This window comes from Ictidomys tridecemlineatus, chromosome 3 (assembly GCF_052094955.1).
Source record: "Ictidomys tridecemlineatus isolate mIctTri1 chromosome 3, mIctTri1.hap1, whole genome shotgun sequence".
NCBI lineage: Eukaryota > Metazoa > Chordata > Mammalia > Rodentia > Sciuridae > Ictidomys > Ictidomys tridecemlineatus.
In genome coordinates this window covers 145,907,988-145,921,998 of record NC_135479.1, presented here as the reverse complement: position 1 = coordinate 145,921,998, position 14,011 = coordinate 145,907,988, and the positions used below count along the sequence as shown (strand labels likewise).

Here is a 14,011-nt window from a genome sequence, read left to right as displayed (position 1 = left end):
TTTAAAAATCCTGAAGTTTGTACTACTTTCACCTTAACTGATGAGAAACAATTGTAGATTGCTCCAGTCTTATAATCTAATACAAATAACTATCACAATATGTATAACCAATACTTGATGATATAAGAGGCCTGACAATATATGACATGGGGGAAAAATTTAAAAAGGAAAGGAAAAGGACATGGCAAACTTGACCATTTCCCTCATAAAGTAAGCAACAAGATCATCTTAACAATACATCAGGAAAAATGAGAATATAAACAAGGTAAGAATGACTAATATTTCCATTTTACCTCTCAAGAATAGTAAACTGGAGTTTCTGACCTTTTGAAGCTCTCCAGTAATCAGTGACAAGAGTACTAGAATCCTATTTTAAAAGAATTGAGGCAGGCACAGTGGCACACGCCCATAATCCCAGAAGCTTGGGAGTTCAAAGCTAGCCTCAGCAACTTAGAGAAGCCCTAAGTAACTCAGTAAGACCCTGTCTCTAAATAAAATACAAAAAAGGGCTGGGGATGTGGCTCAGTGGTCAAGTGCCCCTAAGTTCAATCCCTAGTACTAAAAAGAAAAAAAAAAATGATTAATTTGCATAGGCAAAGAAAATATTCTCTCCAAAGTCAGCCTAATAAAAGTGCTTTTCATTATATCCTTAAGAATCCTGAAAGCCAGGTGCAGTTTGTGCAAAAAGATAGGAGGATCTCGAGTTCAAAGCCAGCCTCAGCAAAAGTGAGGTGCTAAACAATTCAGTGAGACCATCTCTCTAAATAAAATACAAAAAAATAGGACTGGGGATGTGGCTCAATTGTCGAGTGCCCCTTGGTTCAATCCCTAGTACCCCCCAATAAATGAATGAATGAATAAAGGCACTGTGTCCATCTACAACTAAAAATATTTTTTTAAAAAAAGTACAGGCTGGGGGCTGGGGATGTGGCTCAAGCAGTAGTGTGCTCGCCTGCCATGAGTGCAGCCCGGGTTCGATCCTCAGCACCACATACCAACAATGATGTTGTGTCCGCCGAGAACTAAAAAATAAATATTTAAAAAAAAAAAAAAAAGTACAGGCTGGGGCTGGGGATGTGGCTCAAGCGGTAGCGCACTCGCCTGGCATGCGTGCGGCCCGGGTTCGATCCTCAGCACCACATACCAACAAAGATGTTGTGTCCGCCGAGAACTAAAAAATAAATATTAAAAAAAAAAAAAAAAAAAAGTACAGGCTGGGGCTGGGGATGTGGCTCAAGCGGTAGCGCACTCGCCTGGCATGCGTGCGGCCCGGGTTCGATCCTCAGCACCACATACCAACAAAGATGTTGTGTCCCCCGAGAACTAAAAAATAAATATTAAAAATAAAAAATAAAAAAAAGTACAGGCTAATAAAAGTAGAGGGAATTATCACTACAGGTACTACTAACGTAGTAGACCTTAGCAGTGATCATCAAAAGCTGCTAAAATCTGTGGTGATGGGGCCTCTTTATAGTAGATAGATCATGTTAGCAATATCAATAACATCACAAAAAGAGAGTGATTTTAAATGTGATGCTCCATTGTACTGTCATGTGTAACTAATTAAAACAAATTTTAAAAAATGTGATGCTCTAGGAAGTAGAGTGTCACCTACAAAGTCTCCTTGTTTTTAAAAAAAAAAAAAAACTGTATCTAACCAAGTCTTTATATTTAACTATGAGTTCTTATGAAATATGGGAGCCAAGGAACATTTTAAATGGCATACTCATTCAGACTCATAGGCTCCACAAGGAAAATGTCTTCTCTAACAACATCTTTCCAAGGAATAAATGAGAAAACAGAAAAATGGGGTGGCAAAAGTTATTAGTGATGGTGTCAAGAAAACAAGACATCTATGTGTAGAAGAATGAAGGTGAATCCTTACCATAAACCTTATACAAACATTACCTCAAAATAGATTAAAATTGATAAAGAATTTGCCTACCATGTGTAAGGCCCTGGGTTTAATCCTCAGTCTAACTACAAAACTCTTAGAGGAGAAAATCTTTTCAACACCAAATATGGCAATGATTTCTCAGAAATGACATCAAACTCACAAATGATAAAAAAAATAAAAAAGGACTATATTAAACCTTAAAACTTCTGCACATTAGACAATAAAGTGAAAAGGCAACCTACAGAATGGAGAAAATGACTGTGAATCATATATAAGGATTTGAATATCAAAATATATAACAAACTCCTACAATTCAACACCCAATTTTAAAATAAGAGCTCAATAGGCATTTCTCCAAAGATAAACAAATGACCTTCAGGATATGAAAAAATGGTCAACATTACTTCTTGATACAAAAAAAAAAGTAAGAAATCATTAGAATGGCCCCTATCAAAAAACAGAAAACAAGCATTGACAAGTATGTGAAAAAAATGGAACACCTCACACACTGCTGGATGTAACATAAAATGTGCAATTCCTACAGAAAACAGTAAAGAAATTGCTAGGAAAAAAATCAAAACAGAACTGTCATATAATCAAACATGGAAACAGAAAGTAGAACAGTGGTTGTCAGGGGTCTTGGGGAAGAAGAAATTAGGAATAGTTCTTTAATGTTCTATAGATTTATAGGGGACAAAGACATGATTGGTGGGAATATGAGATTAAAGGGGTAATTCTAAAAAAATGGGACCACTGTGCTAACCCCACCTGCTTTCACCTTTGAAAAGCAATGTAGCCCTGCCTGGCTTAAGTGGACAGGATATGTTACATTCCTCAGCAAATTACCATTATCTGCAGGAGAAATATGGAGGCTCAAAATAATTCCAATAAGAGGAACATAAGTTATCCTGAAGTGGGGTTTTTTTAACCCTTACAGAGACCAGATTCCAGAATTCAAGAAGAGAAGGATTAATTCCTCCCAACCATAAGAACACTGGAACCTGTAGGGTTCCAATTAGAACGTCAATGTGGGCCAAAGTGATCTAGAGTGGTCATAGCAGTGGGGACTAGAAAGTCTCATGTCATTCTGCTGTCACTCAAAAGTCAAGAGGTGGACCTGGGTAGGACTCTGGAAACTTCCTTGGGACCCCAATAAAACTACAGTCAAGGAGAGGCATGCTGTCCTTCTCTGAGAAGAATGACTCTCTTCCTTGGGAGGGGCCCCCTTTCTGCTTTTCCATCTCTTTTAATAAATTCATGCCTGTTACTCCAAGCAACACGTCTGAAATCTTTCTGACTTGAGCATAAGATCCGGGGTTTTAAGGGGTTGTCCTCTCACTGCCTCAATTTCCCAGAAGGCCCTAGCCCTGTAATAGCTTCAAGATGAAAAAGTTCTAGATATCTGTTACACAATAATGTCAACATGATTAATTCTACCAAACTGCCCATTTAAAATGGTAAGAGGGTAAATTTCATATTATGTGGGATGTTAACCATAAATAAAGACTTTTTAGAGGAGAGTTTAAGAAATATGGGCTGGGGATGTGGCTCAAGAGGTAGCGCACTTGCCTGGCACGCGTGTGGCCCGAGTTCGATCCTCAGCACCACATACAAACAAAGATGTTGTGTCTGCCAAAAACTAAAAAATAAATATCAAAAATTCTCTCTCTCTCTCCTCTCTCTTAAAAAAAAATATATATATATATGTCACCAAAGGCAAGACAAAAACTGTTTAGATTCTGTTCTCAAAAATTATAAAAAAAGATCATGAGACAATGTAGGAAATCTGAATGTTGATTAGACATTTTGTTATTAAGGAACTGTTTATTTTTAAGGTATAACACTATTCTGGTTTAAATTAAAAAGTCTTTATCCTTTAGAGATGCATATGATGTCTAGCATTTACTTCAGTGTAATGGTGGCTATTATTCTACTTCTGTCCAAAGGATGCCTTTGACATTGCCTGTAGTGTGGGTCTAATTGTAAATTCTTTCAATTTTTATATTTCTGAATACGCCTACATTTCACAATCATCTCTGAAAAATATTTTTGCTAGGTATATTCTAAGTTGACAATTTCTTTTGTTAAAGATATTTCTCCAGCAAAATCTGGCTCCCTATTGGTTTTTCAGTAACAAATTTGATGTCACCATTATTATTTGCCCTCTTATATGGAAATATGCCTGTTTTTGTGTATTTTCTTCATCAAATATAATAATGATGCATATTTGTTGTATATAGTGTTGATAACTTGACCCATATATTCAATTTTGAGTGGGCATATCAGAACAATATGAATTTCTATCTCCTTAAACACTTATCATTTCTTTGTGTTGGGAAACTCTCTTTCAGTTTTTTACAAAATATATAATAAATTCTCATGAACTATAGTCACCCTACTATGCTATAAAACATTAGAACTTAATTCTTTTCCATGTCATTGTATTTTGGCACCCATTAGCCAATCTTTATCTCTTTTATCTCCCTACCCTCTTTATTTCTAATGGCCACTAATTTACTCTCCACTTCTATAAAATCAACTTTTAGCTTTCACCTATGAGCAAGAGAAAATAGTATTTGTCTGGGTCTGATTTATTTCACTCAATATAAAATGTTGCAGCAAATTATATAATTTCATTCCTTTTTATGGCTAAATAACGTTCCATTGTGTACATATGCCACTTTACCCATTCAATTGTCGTGGACAATTCAACTGACTCTGTATCTTGGCAACTGTAAATAATCCTCTAATAAACATGGAAGTGCAAGTGTCTCTTTGATGTAAGTATTTCATTTCCTTCAGCTATATACTTAGTAGTAGGACAAATGAATCATATGGTAGTTATAGTTTTAGTTTTTTGAACCTCCATAGCATTTTCCATAATGGCTATATTAATTTACATTCACACCAACAGTGTACAAAGTGTACAAAAATTCTCCTTTCTCTGCATCCTTGTAAACGTTACTTTTTAATATTTCTTATTTTTTTGCGTATGTGTGGTGCTGGTGTTTGAACCCAGGGCCTTGTGCATTTGAGGCAAGCACTGTACCAACTCAGCTATATCCCCCACCCAACATATTACTTTTTGTCTTTTTCAGTATAGCTATTCTAACTGGAATAAGATGATACCTCATGGTTTTGATTTGTATTTCCCTGACGATTTGTGATAAGGAGCATCTTTTACATACTTATTTTTTACCAATGTATAATATATATATTTTGGTTCGACTCTATGGTTTCTGACTCATAACTTCCTCACTGAGGCAGCCCACAGAAACCAGATTTTTTCTTCCTCAAGGAGGGTCACAGGAAGGTTAATCTCTCCTTCCCCTTTCTGTCTTGGAGCTGTCCATAAATTCTCTACTACCTTTCTCTGATAGTAGGTCACAGAATCCTCATTCCAGAGGCTTCCTGCCCCATACCAGGAAGAATGCTACACAGAGAGACTGAGAATTTAAAACACACAAGCCTGGGTTATTCAACTCACTTTATCAGCATTGGATTTGCAAAGAAACCCAAAAGGAATAGGATTTAGGGAGCTCCCAGCTAGTTGAATACATGGAGGTTCCTGAAGGGTGGCATGCCTGAAGAGGAAACAAAAAGTTCTGTACCCTTTCTCCCATACTGGTTTATTTGTCCCATGCATTTCTTCATAAATATTCTTTATAATAAACCAGCATAGGTTTTCCTGAGATCTTTGAGCTGCTCCAACAAATAAATTAAACCCAAGGAAGGAAGTGTGGAAACCCCGATTTATAACTAGAAGTTGAAGCACTAGTTAAACAACTTAGGGCTTGCAACTAGCATCTAAAGTAGAGAGGGGAACAAGCAAGTCTTAGAGATGAGCCTTCAACCTGTGGGATCCTACACTATCTCCAGGTAGACAGTGTCAGAATCCAATTCGAATTCCAAGATACCCAGCTAGAGTTGCGGAACTGAATGCTTGTCAGTTATGAGAAATCACTACAACTTATGAGATCTTAGAAGCCCCAAATTGTTGTTGCATGAGAATAAAAACAAGTAGTTTTCCCAAGAGTTTCTCCTGTTTTCTTCCAGTAGTTTCATAATTTGGGGTTTTGCATTTGGGTCTTTGACAGATTTTGATTTTTGACTTTTGTACATGATGAGAGAAAGTCTAATTCCATTTTTCTACATTTGGATATCCAGTTTTTCCAGCACCATTTGTTGAAAAAACTGTCCTTTCTTTAATGTATGTTTTTGGTGCTCTTTATGAGTTTTTGTGGGATTTTTTGGGGGGGACCACTGGGGATTTAACCCAGGGCATGTTACCACTGAGTCACATCCCCAACCCTTTTTATTCTGAGACAGAATACCACACTAAGTTGCTTAGGACCTTGCTAAATTGCTGAGGCTGGCCTTGAAATTGTTATCTTCCTGCCTCAGCCTCTTGAGCCACTGGAATTACAGGCATATATCACCATGCCCAGCTATGTTTTTAAGACTCTTTAGGATTGGTTTTGAGTAGTTTAGTTATATGTGGTTTTAATCATGTTTCTTGTGAATATTTACATTTCTTTAATCAGTGAGTTTACAGTTTTCATTAGTTATGAAAAGTTTTAAGATGTTATTTCTTTTAAAAAATGTTTATTTTTTAGTTGTAGTTGGACAAAATATTTTTATTCTATTTATTTACTTTTATGTGGTGCTGAGTATCAAACCCAGGGGCAAGCGCTCTACCACTGAGCCAAGCGCTCTACCACTGAGCCAAGCGCTCTACCCCAGCCCCAAGATGTTATTTCTTTGAATATTTTTTTTCCTCTTCTATCCTCTTTGCCTTTGGAAACTCCCCAATTATTCATAAATTTTCTTGAAATTGTCCCATAACTCAATTACAGTCTTTTTCTCCCCTTGCATGTTTGTACAAAGGAGTGGTTGTTCTTTTTACCTCTTTTTCATTTTAGATAATTTCTATTCCTATGCCTTGAAGTTCACCAATTTCTTCTGCAATTTCTAATTTGTCACCAATCCCATTTGTATAATTTTTATCTCAGACTCATAGTTTTCATCTCCACAAGTTTAATTATTATCTTTTAAAATATTTCCATGTCTCTAACTTAACTCTTTCAACATAGGAAACACAGTTATGATAACCTTAATGTCATTCTCTGCTAAGTCTATCATCTGTCAGTTTCAAGTGATCTCTCCTCATTACAGGTATATTTTCCTGCTTATTTGTATACTTGGCTATCTTGGATGCTAGACTTACCAATTTTACCTTGTTAAATACTTTGTATAAATACTCTTGATCTCTATTCTGGCAGGCAGCTAAGTTATATTAAAACATTTTGATGCTTTTGAACCTTGTTTCTATGATTTGTTATGTAGGTGTGAGTAGTGCTAAGTCTAGAGCTAATTTCCACTAATGAAATCAAGACTTTCGTAAATATTCTACTTAATTCTCCATGAAGTAAAGAGTTTTCCTAGAGTGGCTGGTGGGAACAGGAACTATTTCCAGACCAAAATAAGCACCAGGCACTATATCCTTTCCAACAGCATTTTCTCTAACCTTGGGTAGTTTTCTCAGTCACACATGCTGACCAGTATACTCTACTGAATACTTGAGGAAACACCTTGAAGATCTCCAAGCTTCTATATACAAGTCTTCTTTTCTGACACTTTGTCCCATGCCTTGGACTTCTCATATTCTAAACTCTATCTCAACATACATAGGCTATAGAACTGTTGTTTCATGTATTTTAACTGTTGATTCTTTGTTACTTGAGGTAAGAAGGTAAATGGAAGCTCTGCTTACCCATTTTAGCCAAAAGCAGAAGTCCTTATAGTATCCTTTCTGATACTCAAAATACCACCCCCCCCCTTTTTTTTTGGCCTAAGAAGCCTGTTCAAGTTAACTCCTGACTCTTGATATAATTTCAGTAATCTCAGATTAACTTCTTTATGTTATATAAAAATTACAGTTCATCTTGAGTATTCCCTATTTTTGATTAGAAATAAGTTATTTTTTTTTTTTCAAAGAGTCTGGTTCTTTTGGGAAATACTAACTATTTCTGAATACTAAGTCTTAGGATTGCTGGAATGCTCACTACTAAATGTAATTCACTATTTCTAGGCTTTTTCAGGACAGAGCTGGTGTTTTCTTAAAAAAAATGACTTTCTAGTGTTATTACCAATTCATATCTAGTTAACCTCTTTGATTTACATATAAATTTTACATACACAAACATAGTTTATATATACATACATATATATAGTTTCATGATAATTGTCAATTTTATGATGGCTAAAAGCAATTTTGAAGATTTGTTTACAATTACTTTGGTTCTTAGGATATACATCAATACAGATAGTTAAATCAAATTCATATAGTTTAAAAACATTTGAAAATGCTTCTCTGGCCAGACATAGTGGTACATGCCTGTAATCCCAGCAATCTGGGATGCTGAAGTAGGAGGATCCTAAGTTCAAACCCAGTTTCCACAACTGAACGAGTCTCTGTCTCAAAATAAAAAAGAAAAAGGACTGGGGGTGTCGCCCAATGGTTAGCGCTCCTAGGCTCAATCCATGGTACAAAAAAAACCAACTCTCTAAGAGGCTTTGCCACAAGCATGACATTTAATTAAGATCATTTGTTTCAACAACCCAATCAATAAATGGGCTAAGGAGCTGAAATGACACTTCTCAGAAAAAGATACACAATCAATGAATATATTTAAAAAAATGTTTAATATCTTTAGTAATTAGAGAAATGCAAACCAAACTACTCTGAGATTTCATCTCATGCCAGTCAGAATGGCAGTTATCAAGAATACAAATACCAATAAGTGTTGGCGAGGATGTGGGGGAAAGGCACACTCATACATTGCTGGTGGGACTGCAAATTGGTGCAACCACTCTAGAAAGCAGTATGGAGATTCCTTAGAAACCTTGGAATGGAACCACCATTTGACCCAGCTATCCCACTCCTTGGTCTATATCCAAAGGACTTAAAATCAGCATACTATAGTAATGCAGCCACATCAATGTTTGAGGCAGCTCAATTTACAATAGCTAAACTGTGGAAGCAACCTACACGCCCTTCAATAGATGAATGAATAAAGAAACTGTGATATATATATATATGTATATATGAGTATATATATATGTATATATGTATGTATATTTTATACACACACACAATGGAATATTACTCAGTGTTAAAAGAGAATAAAATTATGGCATTTACAGGTAAATGGATGGAGCTGGAGAATATCAGGCTAAGCAAAGTAAGCCAAACACAAAAAACCAAAGGCCAAATGTTCTCTCTGATAAGTGGATGCTGACCTATAATGGGGAGGGGGATGTCATGGGAAAATTGGAGGAACTTTGACTGGACAAAGGGGAGAGAGGAAGGGGGAAGGGAGGAGAAGGTCATGGGGGCAGGAACAATGGTGGAAAGAGATGAACATTATTACCCTAGGTGTATGTATGACTACACATATGGTGCGACACTACATCGTGTACAGACAAATGAAAAGTTGTGCTGCAATTGTGTACAATTAATCAAAATGCATTCTGCTGTCATATTAAAATCAAGAATACAAATACCAATAAGTGTTGGCGATGATGTAAGGGGGAAAAAAAAAGATGTACTCAGTGGCAGTGCACTTGCCTAGCATGCGTGAAGCACTGGGTTCGATCCTCAGCATCACATAAAAATAAACAAATAAAATAAAGGCATTCTGTCCATCTAAACTACCAAAAAAATAAAAAATAAAAATAAAAATAAAAAAGATAATTTGTTTCCTTACTTTTTTAATTGTTTATATGAATTTCTCCCCTCATTTTTATTTAGTTTACGATTATTTAAAGTACACAATTTCAGGACTAGGATGGTAGCTCAGTGGTAGAACACTCAACAAGCACATGTGAGGCACTGGGTTCAATCCTCATTACCACATAAAAATAAAATAAAGCTATTGTACCCATCTACAACTAATATTATATATATATATATATATATATATATATATATATATATATAAAATACATAAATAAAACACATGATCCCAAAATCATATTTAATCACTAAAAATTTTATCTACTGACATTATAAATATTTAGACAGTGTCTTTAGTATAATATTACAACTGGTCATGAAAAATACAATTGCTGGTCTGATAACTGACTTGGAACAGCAAAGCTAAGTCAACAGCATTCAAAACTACTGGAGGAAAAGTCTATTACAGAAAATACAATAAAATGTTTTGCTTTTAAAACACAATTACTAAAAAAAAAAAAAACACAATTACTTTCAAGATATCTTAAATGATACTAATGAAATGATAGAAACTCTAGTAGCAGTTTCAAAACAGCAGGCGGAACAATGAAAAAAGCTGGCCAATATGCAGTTACTTCTATTACCTAAAAGAAGCACGAACAAAAACTGGTTTTCATGGGGGCTGAGATTGTGGCTCAGCAGTAGAACACTCGCCTAACACGTGTAAGGCTCTGGGTTTGAGGCTCAGCACCACATACATACATACATACATAAAGTTCCTAAAAAACTAGTTTGATGAAAGTTAAGAATGAGGTTAAGGGGTTGGGGATGTAACTCACTGGCAGAATGCTTGCCTACCGTTGAGAAGCCCTGGGTTCAATCCCTAACATCACAAAACAAAACAAAACAAGCACAAAAGAAGAAAAAAGTATATGGCATATTCAATTTGAAAAAACAATTCATGAAGCAATAGAATGCCGAGGGAAAATGCAAGTTATGCAACTGTTCGAATGAAAAGTTCCCAGCATCATGAGTAAATGTAAAAATCATTATAATAAAATAATTCTGTAAGTGAATTGGGGTCATACAGAATCAGAGATGTATTACTAGTCTCCAAAAGGTACAACTGATTTCACTTAATTGTCAGTACTAATAAGGAGTTAGCTAAGTACTCCAAACATAGTTTTGACCATCAATTTTAAATATGCTTTCTTTCTAATACTTCCCTGCAAAATGAACACAAGATTTGTGCCACAGGGAGTCACCAAATAACTTTCATTAGATCAACCTAATGCTACATAATCCTGTAGAAAGAGCATTAATCCAGATGCAAGAGGCTTTTGGTTTCACTAATCTACTATATAATCTTAGGCAAATCACTCAAACTCCAGAGTTCTGTTATACAGCAGATGATCTACATCTGTTAATAGAAATATAATGAAATTTTTAAAATTTTCTTGTTGCCACATTAAAAAAATTTTGATAATATTTAATTCACATGCCCAGAATATGGTTTCAATATGTTGTCAATTTAGAAAACATACTTCATGGACTGGGGATGTGGCTCAAGCGGTAGTGTGCTTGCCTGGCATGCGCTGCGCTAGGTTTGATCCTCAGCACCACATACAAATAACGATGTTGTGTCCGCCGAAAACCAAAACATAAATATTTAAAAATTCTCTTTCTCTTGCTCTCTTTAAAAAAAAAAGATACTTCATATTCTTTCTTCCTACTGTATCTTCAAAACTCAAGTGTAAATTTTTTATTTACATGACATCTCAATCTGAATAAGCCACATATTAAATGCTCAATAGCCACCTGTGGGTAATGGCTACCATACTAGCTTTCAAATTTCTCAGAGAAAACAAAACTAGGAGGAGACACATTCAGAATCTCAAAAGTTCCACAGAAGGGCTGGGGTTGTGGCTCAGTGGTATAGCGCTTGCCTAGTATGCATGAGGCACTGGGTTCCATCCCTGGCACCACACAAAAAAATATAAACAAATAAAAAAAAGGTATTGTGTCCATCTACAACGGAAGGAAGGGAGGGAGGGAGGGAGGGAGGGAGGAAGGAAGGAAGGAAGGAAGGAAGGAAGGAAGGAAGGAAGGAAGGAAGGAAGGAAGGAAGGGAGGGAAATTTAAAAAAAAGTTCCACAGAACACAATTTGGACATTACTGGTATAGATGATTTCAAAGGTTCCTTCAAGTGACAAACAGTATTATTCTTTATGACCAAGGTCGTTTCCACTGAACTGCTGCAACCACAAGGGGAGATTAAAAGAAAAAAAAACAAAAACTACGAATGTCAGTAATGAATGTACATCCTTCCCTTTTCAATTTTTAATAAAAATATTATATATTTCCCAGGATCACAGAGATTATCTAAAGACATTCACCTGGATTGAATTTCATCCAATAAAATCTAAATTTTTCATTTGTGGCTCACAACCTCAATCTACACATAAATATCATTAAAAGAGGAAACAATAACTCACCTTGAAGTTTGGCTGACAGAATTAATTCATAAAGTGTTTACCTGACATACATACAATACTCTATAGTTAACTATTATCATCCATACTTCAAAATTACTAAAATTAATCCAGTGCACTATTCTAGAACTGTACACTCTATTATTCACAACAATATATTATTCACATACAATTAAATAGATCCTACAGCTCTATTATTTACAACAGAAGAATTAAAATAGATCATACAACTTTTCTTTTCTAAATCAATATAATTTTCACACCACTAGTAACAAAAAATAAAACAATCTGCCCTTCAGGATGAGTTATACAAATTAAAAATAACAGTCCTTTCTATCTGCCTACCCTCAGAAGCATCACCCTGCAATCATAAGACAAAAACCATAAATTACTCTTATTTATTGAAATCAGAAGACATGTGTAACCCCTAACCATATCTATGACAATAAAAGGCAGGCTTAGAAAAGACATGAGTCATTATAATGGGAAATCAAACCTAAAAAGTCTGTGGAGAAATTACTGTTGAGAAACAAGTCCATAAACCACACAAAGCTCTGGAAAAGACTCAGAACTGAAAACAAATTTAGTCCAAAAATCTGAAGAAAGCCAAACTAGTTTAATAAAGGAGTGGGGGGAGGATATTATAAGAAAAAGAACGTACAAAAAAGAAAATGTAACCACAGTGTACTACTTAGCTGTGAATAACACATACATAATGAAATATTACTGTACTAGGAGAATAGAAAAATTGAAAGTTATATAAGAACTTAAATCTTCAACTACCACAAAAGAACATCAATAGATAATACTTCAAATTGAAAAAGTTATACAGTAATATACACATATTATTTAGAAATTTAACAGTTGAAGCCACATTGAACATTGAAGAGAGCTGAAAGTGGCTTATTTGAGAAAGCAAGCAGAAAAATTATTTCAAGTATTTTCAAGTATTTTAGCATTATTGGGCTTTTTCAACTTGGTACACAAAGTATTCCAAGTAAAAATGTTTTGTTTTTTTTTTTTTTTGGAAAAAAAAAATCATGATTTGCATACACTTATGTACAGACTACAGGTTGCCTAGTCTGTCAAATAATTAATGGGAAATACTGGCTATCCAGAGTTTATCATCTTGGTTATTCCAGAAGATTATTTCTTCTAACTCTTAATATCAAGAAAGCCTCCATTCTTCATCATTTTTTTTTATGAACTTTTTAACAACACTTGTGTTACCCACTGACACTGAGCCAGCAAGTCTAAGTAGCTCAAAAACTTTTATTAGTAAACACAAAGTGTTCTTTCTGTATGTGAAGAATTACAAGTTACCACCAGGGCATGGTAGCTGTAATCCCAGCTATTCAGGAGGCTGAATGAGGTAGGAGGAATGCCAAGTTTGGACCAGCCTGGGCAACTTAGCAAGACACTGTTTTAAAATAAAAAATAAAAAGGAGGGGTTGAGGCTATAGCTCAGTGGCAGAGCGCTTGCCTAGCATATGTGAGACATTGGGTTCAATCCTTAACATCACATAAAAAGCTAAACAAGTAAAAGCATTCTGTCCATCTACAACTATAAAATCTTTAAAAAAAATAAAATGAAATGAAAAGGGGCTGGAAATAATAGTTCAGTGGTTCAATCCCTAGCACTGTAGAAAAAGAGAGAAAAAGAGCTCAATTAGAAACGCATTAATAAATAGTAAAATGCTCTACCAAAAATAAACTTTAGTTTGGTCTGTCATTGCCAATTGCACAATACATTTATACAGTGCTGCTGGATAACAAATATTAAGTTCTTATATACTGAAGGGATAGCCCTAAAAGCTAGATATCTTTTGTATATTTGGCCGCATCCACTCCTATATTACTCTCAAATCTAACTGCTCAGTTGGT

At 35.1% G+C, this 14,011-nt stretch overlaps 1 protein-coding gene across 1 annotated transcript in view; it reads right to left on the bottom strand.

Annotated features, from left to right (window-relative positions):
- Kpna1 (karyopherin subunit alpha 1) overlaps nucleotides 1-14,011 on the bottom strand; it is a 64,463-nt gene that overhangs the window by 30,732 nt on the left and 19,720 nt on the right. The gene's annotated exons all lie outside the window — the stretch shown is intronic.